This window comes from Podarcis gaigeae (genome assembly GCF_964106915.1).
Source record: "Podarcis gaigeae genome assembly, chromosome: 4".
Lineage (NCBI taxonomy): Eukaryota > Metazoa > Chordata > Lepidosauria > Squamata > Lacertidae > Podarcis > Podarcis gaigeae.
Window position 1 is genome coordinate 1314293 of NC_139677.1, and position 13608 is coordinate 1327900.

The window sequence follows — 13608 nt, forward strand, 5'->3', positions numbered from 1 at the left end:
TGATGACAAAAGATCACAATGCGGGGATAATACAGTGGAGCTACTTTATGTTTTAAAGAAAGAAAGAGAAAGGCTTGGCAAAAATCCATGGAATTAAAAGGTGAAAGTCTTTCTCCTGTCATCAGTTACCTCCTTTGCTGCCAGCACCAGATGTGCTCTGTTCTTCTGCTCTCCCCGTCAGCACTGGAGGCTGGTGCCCATTGTCACTGGGAGGGATGAAGGCAGGGAGCCCAAGCAGGAGGCCGAGCCAGAGCCAGAGAGAGGAAGGCCAAACTAACTCTGCTAGTCCCCATCCTTTCCCCCTTGGCCTGCTCCTTTCCTAGCCTGGGGAAAACCTGTTCTTTAGCTCTAAATGGAAGCCAAGAGCAATCTGGAAAAAACTCAAACTGCCGTTTGCTCTGACTGAGCACTAAAGAAGAAGCAGTTCAAGAGGAAGTGTGAATAAGCCTTTGGAAAGAGATGTTTTTAGAAGGTTTGTCCCATTGTGGTTGCTCAGCTTCAAAACAATCTTCAAAACAATCTAAGCATATCAATACTGGCCACAACTTCAGGTATGTAGCCGTATTGGTCTGACACAGTCAAAATAAATAAGAAATTGTCCAGTAACACCTTAGAAACCAATTAAGTTTGTTCTGCGTATAAGCTTTCATGTGCATGCACACTTTTTCAGATACCACAGCTTGTTCATGCATTGGAGGGCATATGGTCCCAGGAGTCTAGATCACCATTACTTTTAGGCAGTAGAAGAATTTTCTTCTTCTTTGGTAAACAACTTGCAAATGTCAAATCTTGAAACACCCCCCCCCCCCGCCGCTGCCACCCCATCCTGCTGTTGACACATCACTGGCACCAAAGGGATAAATCACTGCATGGATCAATGAGAATGAGCACTGTGAGGGCAAAAAGAAGAGCATGGGCCTTGTGCAACTTCAGAAGACTATGTGTTAGAAACAAGTGCCCAAAATTTAACATGAAAACAAATAAAAAGTGAGGTGAGTAATTTCAACTGACCCTATTTAAATATGTCCTGGATTTGACCAAGAACAGTAGGCATTTTCCTCATCTGGTTTTCCCAGCCTCCCAACTAGAAATAGATTTGAGTGAGTCACCTAGGGACTCAAAACAGTTGCAATGATGCAAAGAACTAGCATAGTGGTTATGTTTATCCAGAGATTGCATTGGTCATTGAAATCACAAAAGTAAACTGATAACCTGCTCCACAGCATCACCTGCTCCACAGCATCACAGTTAAAATGAGTGTTGCTCAATCAAAAGGGAAATTGAAAAATCTAGCAGAAAATGGATTAAACCTTTTGCCTTCAATCGTCTCTGTGGGTATGGGAAGTCATAAAAGCACTGGAGCTGGTTAATGGAGGAGACTGACTTTCTGTACCTTGCTAATTTTTAATACTACCAGTTTGTTAAAAGGAACTTTGATAACATAGCAATTATTTCTTGATCTGGACATGCAGTTTCAGCACGGTTTGATGTTCTCCATCTCCAAATTCTCTGAATGTCTACTTTTCCTCCAACCTCAAACAAAATATTTTGTAAATCTATCGAAATAAAAATGAAGATTTTAGAAGTAAAGCATCTCAGATCAAAACATTGCACACTAGCACATTATAATTCCAGACTGAAGTCTGGAGTATTTGCATATGTTTCTGTCGTCACTTCTGGTAAGATTTTTTACATGATGTTAGTGAATAAAAAACCACCATCCCATTAATGAAAGGGATGAGTAAAGAGGAACAAAGTACAGTCGTACTTTGGAAGTCAAATGGAATCCGTTCTGGAAGTCCATTTGACTTCCAAAACGTTCGGAGCTCTCTTGTGAGATGATATTCAGCACCATAATGCCATCTGGAGAACCAAGCACCCTTGGTCTATCATATTCTGGGCAATGATTTTCCTTCCATGGCTCATAGTTCAGGTTTCACAGTCCTCAGACACCAGGGATCTCTAAGCCACGTGACAGCAAGTGCTGGATGTCAAGATGTTTTAAAAGCAATGTCATTTCGATTAAACCGAGGTGCTTTCAGACTCTGAGCAGCTCCATTCTGTCACCACCCAACGCTTACCTGTCGTTCTGCAGCTGGGGGAAATAGTAATATGGAAACTATATCTGAGTAATTTGAAAATGTCTTGGGATGGAGCAGTTGGACTCGGTCTTACGTGGGAGAAAATGTTCCCATCTCATGTAGGGCTCAGGCAGTGTGCAGCAATTTCTCTTCTTCCAAAATGTAAGCACACAAACATACTGAAATATAAATGCACAGTGAGTCCAATTTAAAACATCACCTGGGGGAAACGGCTGATATATATAGTAGATAGTTTAAGAATTTATATATACACAAATATATATGCATACATTTGCACACCTGACTCTCTTTCAGCAAGTTCTTGGTCCATAAAAACTTCCACCTAAAATTCAGAAACCTATTTTTATAGAGTGGATCTCCTTTTTACTGTTATATTGACCTTATATTTAGACTAAAAAATGAGTGAGTGAATGAACGGGACTATTTGTTTCATCCAACACTAAGGGAGAAATCATAGAATCATAGAATCATAGAGTTGGAAGAGACGACAAGGGCCATCGAGTCCAACCCCCTGCCAAGCAGGAAACACCATCAGAGCACTCCTGACATATGGTTGTCAAGCCTCTGCTTAAAGACCTCCAAAGAAGGAGACTCCACCACACTCCTTGGCAGCAAATTCCACTGTCGAACAGCTCTTACTGTCAGGAAGTTCTTCCTAATGTTTAGGTGGAATCTTCTTTCTTGTAGTTTGGATCCATTGCTCCGTGTCCGCTTCTCTGGAGCAGCAGAAAACAACCTTTCTCCCTCCTCTATGTGACATCCTTTTATATATTTGAACATGGCTATCATATCACCCCTTAACCTCCTCTTCTCCAGGCTAAACATGCCCAGCTCCCTTAGCCGTTCCTCATAAGGCATCGTTTCCAGGCCTTTGACCATTTTGGTTGCCCTCCTCTGGACACGTTTCAGTTTGTCAGTGTCCTTCTTGAACTGTGGTGCCCAGAACTGGACACAGTACTCCAGGTGAGGTCTGACCAGAGCAGAATACAGTGGCACTATTACTTCCCTTGATCTAGATGCTATACTCCTATTGATGCAGCCCAGAATTGCATTGGCTTTTTTAGCGGCCACGTCACACTGTTGGCTCATGTCAAGTTTGTGGTCAACCAAGACTCCTAGATCCTTTTCACATGTACTGCTCTCAAGCCAGGTGTCACCCATCTTGTATTTGTGCCTCTCATTTTTTTTGCCCAAGTGCAATACTTTACATTTCTCCCTGTTAAAATTCATCTTGTTTGTTTTGGCCCAGTTCTCTAATCTGTCAAGGTCATTTTGAAGTGTGATCCTGTCCTCTGGGGTGTTAGCCACCCCTCCCAGTTTGGTGTCATCTGGATGTCCATCATCCAAGTTGTTGATAAAGATGTTGAATAAGACCGGGCCCAAGACAGAACCCTGTGGCACCCCACTAGTCACTCTTCTCCAGGATGAAGAGGAACCATTGATGAGCACCCTTTGGGTTCGGTCAGTCAGCCAGTTACAAATCCACTGAGTGGTAGCATAGTCAAGACCGCATTTTACCAGCTTCTTTACAAGAATATCATGGGGCACCTTGTCAAATGCCTGCTGAAATCAAGGTAGGCTACATCCACTCGTTCCCTTCATCTACCAGGCTTGTAATTCTGTCAAAAAACGAGATCAGGTTAGTCTGACATGACTTATTTTTCAGAAATCCATGCTGACTATTGATGATCACAGCATTCCTTTCTAGGTGCTCACAGACTGTTTGCTTAATGATCTGCTCCAGAATCTTCCCTGGTATTGATGTCAGACTGACTGGGCGGTAATTATTTGGGTCCTCTCTTTTCCCCCTTTTGAAAATAGGGACAACATTTGCCCTCCTCCAGTCTGCCGGGACTTCGCCTGTTCTCCAGGAATTCTCAAAGATGACTGCCAGTGGTTCTGAGATCACATCTGCCAGTTCTTTTAATACTCTTGGATGCAGTTCATCTGGCCCTGGAGACTTGAATACATCTAGACTAGCCAAGTATTCTTGTACTATCTCCTTAGTTATTCTGGGCTGTGTTTCCTCTGCTGAATCATTTGCTCCAAATTCTTCAGGTCGGGCATTGTTTTCTTTATCGGAGAAGACTGAGGCAAAGAAGGCATTGAGGAGTTCAGCCCTTTCTGTGTCCCCTGTTTGCATTTCACCATCTTCTCCTCTGAGTGACCCCACTGTTTCTTTGTTCTTCCTTTTGCTATGGACATACCCATAAAAGCTTTTTTTGTTGCTTTTAACCTCTCTAGCAAGCCTGAGTTCATTCTGTGCTTTAGCTTTTCTGACTTTGTGTCTACACGTGCTGGCTATTTGTTTGAATTCCTCTTTGGTGGTTTCCCCCCTTTTCCATTTTTTTGTACACATCCTTTTTTAATATTAACTCAGTTAAAAGTTCTTTAGATAGCCACCCTGGCTTCTTTAGGCACCTTCCATGTTTCCGTCTCATTGGTATTGCCTGAAGTTGTGCTTTTACTATCTCCCTCTTAACAAACTCCCAGCCATCATGAACTCCCTTTCCTTTTAGTATTACTGTCCATGGGATCTCACCCAGCACTTCCCTAAGTTTTATGAAGTGGGCTTTCTTAAAGTCAAGAAATTGAGTAAAATTCAAGCTTAAACAGAAGAAAGTAGGGAAAACCACTGGGCCAGTAAGATACAATTTAATCAAATCAGTGGTAGTGAGGAACAGTTTTAAGGATTTAGATTTGGTGGATAGAGTGCCTGAAGAACTATGGATGGAGGCTTGCAACATTATACAGGAGGCAGCAATGAAAACCATCCCAATGAAAAGGAAATACAAGAAAGGAAAGTGGCTGTCCAACGAGGCCTTACAAATAGTGGAGGATAGAAGGCAAGCAAAATGTGAGGGAGATAGTGAAAGATACAGGAAATTGAATGCAGATTTCCAAAGAATAGCAAGGAGATACAAGAAGGCCTTCTTAAATGAGTAATGCAAAGAAATAGAGGGGAAACATTAGAATGGGAAAAACCAGAGATCTGTTCAAGAAAATTGGAGATATGAAAGGAACATTTTGTGCAATTATTACCAGAATAAAGGACAAAAGTGATAAGGACCTAACAGATGCAGAAGGCATCAAGAAGAAGTGGCAAGAATACACAGAGGAATTATACCAGAAATATATGGATGTCTCGTACACCCCAGGTAGTGTGGTTGCTGACCTTGAGCCAGACATCCTGGAGAGTGGAGTCAAATGGGCCTTAGAAAGCACTGCTAATAACAAGGCCAGTGGAAGTGATGGTATTCCAGCTGAACTATTTAAAATTTTAAAAGATGATGCTGTTAAGGTGCTAGACTCAATATGCCAGCAAGTTTGGAAAACTCAGCAGTGGCCAGAGAATTGGAGAAGATCAGTCTACATCCCAATCCCAAAGAAGGGCAGTGCCAAAGAATGCTCTAACTACCACACAATTGCGCTCTTTTAACATGCTAGCAAGGTTATGCTTAAAATTCTACAAGGCAGGCTTAAGCAGTATGTGGACCGAGAACTCCCAAAAGTGCAAGCTGGATTTAGAAGAGGCAGAGGAACCAGAGACCAAATTGTAAACATGCCAGAATTAGGAGAAAGCTAGAGAATTCCAGGGGGAAAAACGACATCTGCTTCATTTATTACGCGAAAGCCTTTAACTGTGTCGACCACAGCAAACTACGGCAAGTTTTATGAAATGGGAGTGCCTGATCACCTCATCTGTCTCCTGAGAAATCTCTATCTGGGACAAGAAACTACAGTTAGAACTGGATACGGAACAGCTGATTGGTTCAAAATTGGGAAAGGAGTACGACAAGGCTGTATATTGTCTCCCTTTAACTTATATGCAGAATTCATCATGCGAAAGGCTGGACTGGATGAATCCCAAACTGGAATTAAGATTGTCGGAAGAAATATCAACAACCTCAGATATGCAGATGACACAACCTTGATGGCAGAAAGTGAGGAGGAATTAAAGAACCTTTTAATGAGGGTGAAAGAGGAGAGCGCAAAATATGGTCTGAAGCTCAACATCAAAAAAACGAAGATCATGGCCACTGGGCCCATCACCTCCTGGCAAATAGAGGGGGGGGGGGGACGGAGGCAATGAGAGATTTTACTTTCTTGGGTTCCATAATGACTACAGATGGTGACAGCAGTCACGAAATTAAAAGACACCTGATTCTTGGGAGAAAAGCAATGACAAACCTAGACAGCATCTTAAAAAGCAGAAACATCACCTTGCCGACAAAGGTTCGTATAGTTAAAGCTATGGTTTTCCCAGTAGTGATGTATGGAATGAGAGCTGGACCACAAAGAAGGCTGACCACCAAAGTATTGATGCTTTTGAATTATGGTGCTGGAAGAGACTCTTGAGAGTCCCATGGACTGCAAGATCAAACCTCTCCATTCTAAGGAAATCAGCCCTGAGTGCTCCCTGGAAGGACAGATCGTGAAGCTGAGACTCCAACACTTTGGCCACCTTATGAGAAGAGAAGACTCCCTGGAAAAGACCCTGATGTTGGGAAAGATGGAGGGCACAAGGAGAAGGGGACGACAAAGGATCAGATGGTTGGACAGTGTTTTCAAAGCTACCAACATGACTTTGACCAAACCGTGGGAGGCAGTGGATGACAGGAGTGCCATGTTGTCATCCATGGCATGGAAAACATGATCTCCCATGTGTTGCAAAGAAGCCAGGTAAGAAATAGTGAGAGACCCAAAGTGCAATAATAGGCTAGTTTTCCAGTGAAAAGCTTAGTAACTTGGGTGCGTTCCCTGAATCAATCAGAAGGCTTTGAAGGTAGAACCTTCTGGTGTATTGGTGGATGTGTATCCCACTGCTGAGCCTCCTTGACAATGTGCCAGCCTCAGCCCTGGCCTTGAAGCACAGAGCCAAGGTAGCCCAGGTGCCTAGGACCAATGAGATCCTTCAAATTGCTGAGAAACCTCACTCATGCCCAATAAGCAAGGGAAGCCTTTGCCCAGCAGCACTGGTGCCCAGCGATGCCAGCAAAATACAGGGCAAGGATTTTCCCAGAATCTTGCCTGTGCAATGGGCTCATGGGGAAAAGCTGCACCCACAAGCCCTTGCTGAAGAGGGGAGGGGAAAGCCTATATAAAACTTTGGTTTGAGAGCTTCTCGCCTGCCCGCCCTCAGGTTAAAGCCTACACTGAGGAATTTTGGGTCGCTGGTTGACAGGGCCAGAAAGGAATATTTTTCTCTCAACCTGATTGGCACTTGGTTTGGGGATTTTTTCGCCTTTCACTCAGTGAAATTATGGCTTTCCTTTGTTAGGCAGAAGAACATTGTTTGTATGAGGGCGGAAATGGCCTTGGGCTCGATCAACCTAGTATGATAGGTCTGAAGGGAGGATTGACCATGGCAAACCCAAGCTTGTGTTAGGTATCTGCCTGCTAGGAATCTGCACCCTGGTCGCCAGTGAGACCTTGCTTGCTTGGCTTGAACCATGGCAAGGTTCAACACTGGCCAACTCCTGTCATACAATCCAAACCCAGCAGATCCATTCCATCAACTTGTGGAATGATGAACTGATCCTGGGACCCAATGCTGTGCCAACCCTTGTCCTGCCTGCTGCTGTCAATAAAGATTTGGCCTGATTTTATCCCATCATTGTTTTATGGTCTGGTTATTCTGCTGCTCTCATGGGTCACATATGAGTTGCCTGGGCAACTCACCTCCACCCAAAGGCCTAGGGGAGGGAAGCATTTTCTCCTTGACACAAAGCATGTACTGCTGCTGCTGCTGCTTTCTGAAACATACATAATGGATATAGCTCCCATGTCCTTAGGTTTCAGAAATGCATATCAAGTTCCTTTAGCCTTACCTTTGCAGGCAGGGAATGCTTTTAGCAAGACTTCTTTCTAAGTCTGCCCATGTCGGTTTTCAGCCTAAAGCACAAGTTACTGCAGTATAATTATTCCTTAAGAACTTTGTCCAGCATGGCCAAAATCTAGCCCCACCATACAAACAACCCCTCCAAGAATTAGAGTTGCTTCTTTTTGGAGGAACCACAGTCAGAGTCTGTGAATCAGAATAGATAAGACAATGATTTTTGTAGTACCTGCAGAAGAAAAATGAAACCTCTGTTAGCAAATGTGAGCCCCACTGACACACCAGCTTTATTGCCAGAAGCATTCAGATGGAATCCAAACAAGGAAATCTCTGAATTGCTTTATAGAGTTCTCTTTTTTCCACTTTCACTTATAGACTTCATTTTATTCATTGTGGGAAGAAGGTATCAATATTGTGCCAAACAATACAGTCAGGTTTTGATTTTCTTTAAAAACAGAAATTACAGAGAAAAAAGTCTCTGATAAAGCTGCAGAGCTCCACTCAGACCATACGTCCATGGGCTCAGCAGACAGAGAGATGTTTGCTCAAACAGAGACACTGCCCTAGAGAAAATTAGAACATCTGGCCAGAAAGCAAGCTTTACTTTTTCTTGACTGCCTGCTGTTCAGACAGTTGAATTCCAAAGGGAAAGAACTAGAGCAGGTAGGAGAAACTAGCTCCAGGAAAGATCAGGTAAACTCTACAGGAAATAATAAAATTATACTTAATATTTTTAATAGGAACAGAAAAGCATTCAGAAAAGATACAGCCTTTTTGGGGTGAGATAGTCCGATGAAAAAATGACTCATCCTCATTATGTATTAGAATAAATTAACATTTATTTGCATCTGTTATGTGTGCTTCGCAAAAAAAGATTTGCAACTACTTTAAAAAGGCAAAGGGCACATCCAACCAGAGGTTCTCCTGCACAAGCTCTCTTAAAATGACTGAAGGGCACCAGTGTATGTTAGAATACTCTTCCAGCCTAAGGCTGCCACATTGTTGTTGTTGTTGTTGTTTAGTCGTTTAGTCGTGTCCGACTCTTCGTGACCCCATGGACCAGAGAACGCCAGGCACCTCTGTCCTCCACTGCCTCCCGCAGTTTGGTCAAACTCATGCTGGTAACCTCGAAAACACTATCCAACCATCTCGTCCTCTGTCGCCCCCTTCTCCTTGTGCCCTCCATCTTTCCCAACATCAGGGTCTTCTCCAGGGAGTCTTCTCTTTTCATGAGGTGGCCAAAGTACTGGAGCCTCAGCTTCACAATCTGTCCTTCCAGTGAGCACTCAGGGTTGATTTCCTTCAGTATGGAGAGGTTTGATCTTCTTGCAGTCCATGGGACTCTCAAGAGTCTCCTCCAGCACCATAATTCAAAAGCATCAATTCTTTGGCGATCAGCCTTCTTTATGGTCCAGTTCTCACTTCCATACATCACTACTGGGAAAACCATAGCTTTAACTATATGAACCTTTGTTGGCAAGGTGATGTCTCTACTTCTCAAGATGCTGTCTAGGCCTGTCTTGCCCTTCTCCCAAGAAGCAGGCGTCTTTTAATTTCGTGGATGCTGTCACCATCTGCAGTGATCATTGAGCCCAAGAAAGTAAAATCTCTCACTACCTCCATTTCTTCCCCTTCTATTTGCTAGAAGGTGATGGGCCCAGTGGCCATGATCTTAGTTTTTTTGATGTTGAGCTTCAGACCATATTTTGCGCTCTCCTCTTTCACCCTCATTAAAAGGTTCTTTAATTCCTCCTCACTTTCTGCCATCAAGGTTGTGTCATCTGCGTATCTGAGGTTGTTGATATTTCTGGCTGCCACATTAGTGATTCATTATTTCTTTACAACTTTCACCAAATGCAAATATAAAGAAGGTTCTAACTGTTGGTATTCCATAAAAGGAAAAGTCATATGGTAGAGTGAAAGGAGAATTCCCTGGAGCCCAAAAATAGATCCCACACTCACCTGATGATCTAAAATGTTTATGTTTTTGCACCTCCTGTTTATTTTGCATTACTTGCATTACTAGGCTGACTCTGCCTCTTCCGAAAGTATCTGTGGGAGCAATCCTTCGCACAAAAAGCTGGCATGAAGCAAGTTTCCTCAGGCTGCTGTACCTAAGCCTGGAACAGAGAAAACAAGCCTTTAATACCATATTCTGTGCTGTGTTGCCAGGGCATGTGAGTGAGCTGAATTGGTTTCGGATGCAGCCTAAGTCGCCTCTCTCGGCTCCTGTCCCTGCCCCACCCCCAGAATGCTCCTTTGGGGAGACCAACAACCAACTTTGGCTCAGCTGGCTGGGCGCTGGCTCAGTGGGGAGGAACAAGCTACACCAGTGGATCTCAGAGTTGGGGACTTAACACCAGCTGAGCCGGAGATCTGCTGCCTCCTAAACTGTTCATCCTGGTGGATCTTGTCACAGGATTGCCCCCTGTTCCTTTTCTCAAGTAGCTTATATTCCAGCTGGGCAAAAGTCAGCGGTTTCTCTCCACACATGTTGGAAGTGCATGCCCTGGCCAAAAGTGGTCCTGCCAGCTTCAAGAGACCCAGTTTTGGTTGCTGTTTCCCATATTTCCAAATATGCTTACAAGTCCTAAAAGGCTGGTCAGTCCTTGGTTTAACCACAGATGCCTCTGTGGGGCTGTCTGATTCCTACTAGGAAACCTCATGGTGCCAATATATATAATCCAATACATATAATGCCAAATTAAGTCTGGAGTGGGCCCTGCCCATAGCAAGATCCACTAGTAGGAGCAGCTTTGGATGCAACTGATCTTGGGCTCTGCCATCTGATTCCTGACTCAGCCAGCAGGAGGTCCCCCCCCCCAGCTCAGCTGAAGGTACCCTGGGGTAACACATGCATCCTGGTTCGGCTGAAGCTGGCTGAGCTGAGGCCAGTGAAGGTTCCCCAAAAGGGGCATTCCAGGGGGCAGGACTGAGGGGTGGGCGGACTTAGGCTGGATCCTAAACCTGTGACCTGGCAATCCAGGATAGAATACTATTTTAAAGGCTTGTTTCCCCTCTGCCAGGCTTAGGAAAACTGATGAATGGGGAGTTGACTCTCATGTAATTTATACCCACATGCTTACTTCCAGTTTCTTGTGCATAGGATTACTCCCTAAGACTATTTTTTCTATATATCAATATAGATATGATATGATATGCACATACAGACTGCTATTTAAGAACCTTTGGGCATCATTTCATTGCCCCCCCCCCCACAAACTTCTCTAGTCTTCAGCCACATTTACCTGAGCAACTTTCAAATCTATTTCATTTCTTCTTTTAAAATTTCCATCAGAAATATTTCTATAATGATAAAGTCATGTGTAAATGAGTGCTACATGAAAGCACTCACTTTGCTGTTATTAGGGGAACATAATGATGGTTAATTACTTTCATGAAAAAAGGCACATACCTAATTAGTTACCTTTATCTTAATTTGCACCTGGGGATATTATTGTGAAAGAGGAACATCATGCACAATTCAGCTTATGAAAGTATGCACTTAAAATCAGAAAAAGAAGTAAAATGACGCACATAGATGCAGCCTACTATAGGATGAATTGAGATTGTGGTCTGTAATTGGTGTTGCTTCACTGTTTTTTTAATAATGAGCTTATCAAATTGACCTTTATAGGCAATAGCAGAAAATATTACACTGCAGATTTGGAGGGAAATGCATTCAGTTAAATATAAACATGAGAAATTGGGGTGTGGGGAGGCATCAAATCATTTTGCTATAAGTCAGCAGAGGAAAGTGTAGCTGGAAAATGTTTTAAATTTTCTGCAAGCAGAAATGATTTGAAGGCCAACTGATGGAAAATTCAGGGACACCCTTCCAGAGAGAATGTTTATTATAGAGGTGTTGACCTTGATCTAGTGGGAAGAGGAACAAAGAGCTTGATTTGTTCTATTCATATTACACTCCCTTGACAGATGATCTATGGATCAATAAGAACCATATCTTCAGAGAGAGTCATATGACCTGCCACGATCCCAAGACAAATTCATGCAGCAGAGAAAAGGGACTTGGGTTAAGAGAAGGTCAAGCCTTTGCTAGAAAGAAGGTATTTAGCACACTGCAATTTGAGACATGTGGCTTCACAAAAACAGCACAGAATGACTTCAAATTGGGCAGCAACATAATGGGGCTACTTAATATTTTACAATAGCTTAGTCCCATAATTCAAACTGTGCCTATGAACACAGTGTTGAATGATGCAGGTGAGGTACTGCACCCAAGTTTAAACTTGGCAATGGACCAGATGAGGGCCAATAAATGAAAACTGCTTTGCGACAATAGGGAGGGGTTTTGGTGCCTGGCTGGTGTGTCCAGGCTGATGGAGTTCAACATCTTCTGAAGAGGGTTGTGCTCTAACAATAGAAGCAAGATCAAAGGTCTGGGATACTCCTGGGTCTACTAGCAGTTACTGGTGTGTGTGTGTGTGTGTGTGTGTGTGTGTGTGTGTGTGTAGGATCTCTATCATGGAGGCTTTCTGCCAGCTTTTTGCTTGCCTGCCTGCTGTATCACAGAGCTTTCTTATTTGAGGGCAATCTGAGTTCTCCATGCCTCTAAGTCAGGGTGTTGTAATATGCCACATGGGGGACGGGGGACGGGTGCCTTTCAAGATGGTTTAGGGTAAAGTACACTTAATTACAAGACAACTGCAAGGTGGCTAACTCAGAGCCTGTGTTGAGAATGAAACTATTGCAGTCACTCCTGGGCTTAGTTCAAAATGTAGGTGTGTTTTTCAAAGCCCCTGACAGCTTGGCACCAGAGTAGGATCACCTAACTCTACCTGGGCGCAGACTTTCATGGATGCACATCTTCAGGGCAATTTGCCCACTCAAAAGATGCTGGAGATGTGACTCCCAAGAAGCAGCTTTTTTTTTACTTCACATATGGTGAAATTAGTGTGTGTATCACACAATACTATGTCATATAAATGGATTAAAATGTTTCATAATATTTCAATGCCATTTAAGCACATGTGCAATTTATGTGTTTTAAAGAGAAAAGAATCAGACTAGTGGACATGAATAAAATTAAAAAATACTATGCAAGCTCTTAGGGTAACAATTCTATATAAACTTACACTGAACACAATAAGACTACTTTCAAATATATATGTAAGAGCAAAAAATATGATAATAATATAGCTATTACAGAGCAAAATGCTTTCAAACTTCCCTTTCTCCCTACCTTTGTTAGCCTTAAGAAGTGATTTTCTATTATGATATAAACATATTCTACAGCAAACCTGGTAACAGATGTTTACCAACTACTGAGAATTTGTGCATTTTTTTAAAAAAAAAAGGGGAAATGGCTTTTAGAGATGACATTGATGTAATTACATCTGCACATTCAAAACTAAACTCTGACTGCCGGAGGAGAGACATAAAACAAAAGTTAGATGAGAGATAGGGTTGGCCACATGACAAATAAAATTAAAGGTAAGCAAAGCTAAGCTTCTTGCAGCTCCAGTGCTAAGCCTTGGGGCTCCAAGCCAGCAGACACGAATTGCTGGAAAGTCTTGGCAAATTCCCAGTAAGTCACAAGTATATAAGGAGATGTGGAGAGCAAGGAAACAATGTGCATTCGGCTGTGTGCAAAGTAACCAATTAGTTGTCTTGATTCAAAGAATCACAGAAGCAGCAGAAAGCAGC

At 42.9% G+C, this 13608-nt stretch overlaps 1 long non-coding RNA gene across 1 annotated transcript in view; it reads left to right on the top strand.

Annotated features, from left to right (window-relative positions):
* The window catches only part of LOC310844105, a 371626-nt gene that overhangs the window by 100108 nt on the left and 257910 nt on the right, over positions 1 to 13608 (top strand). The window lies entirely within an intron of this gene.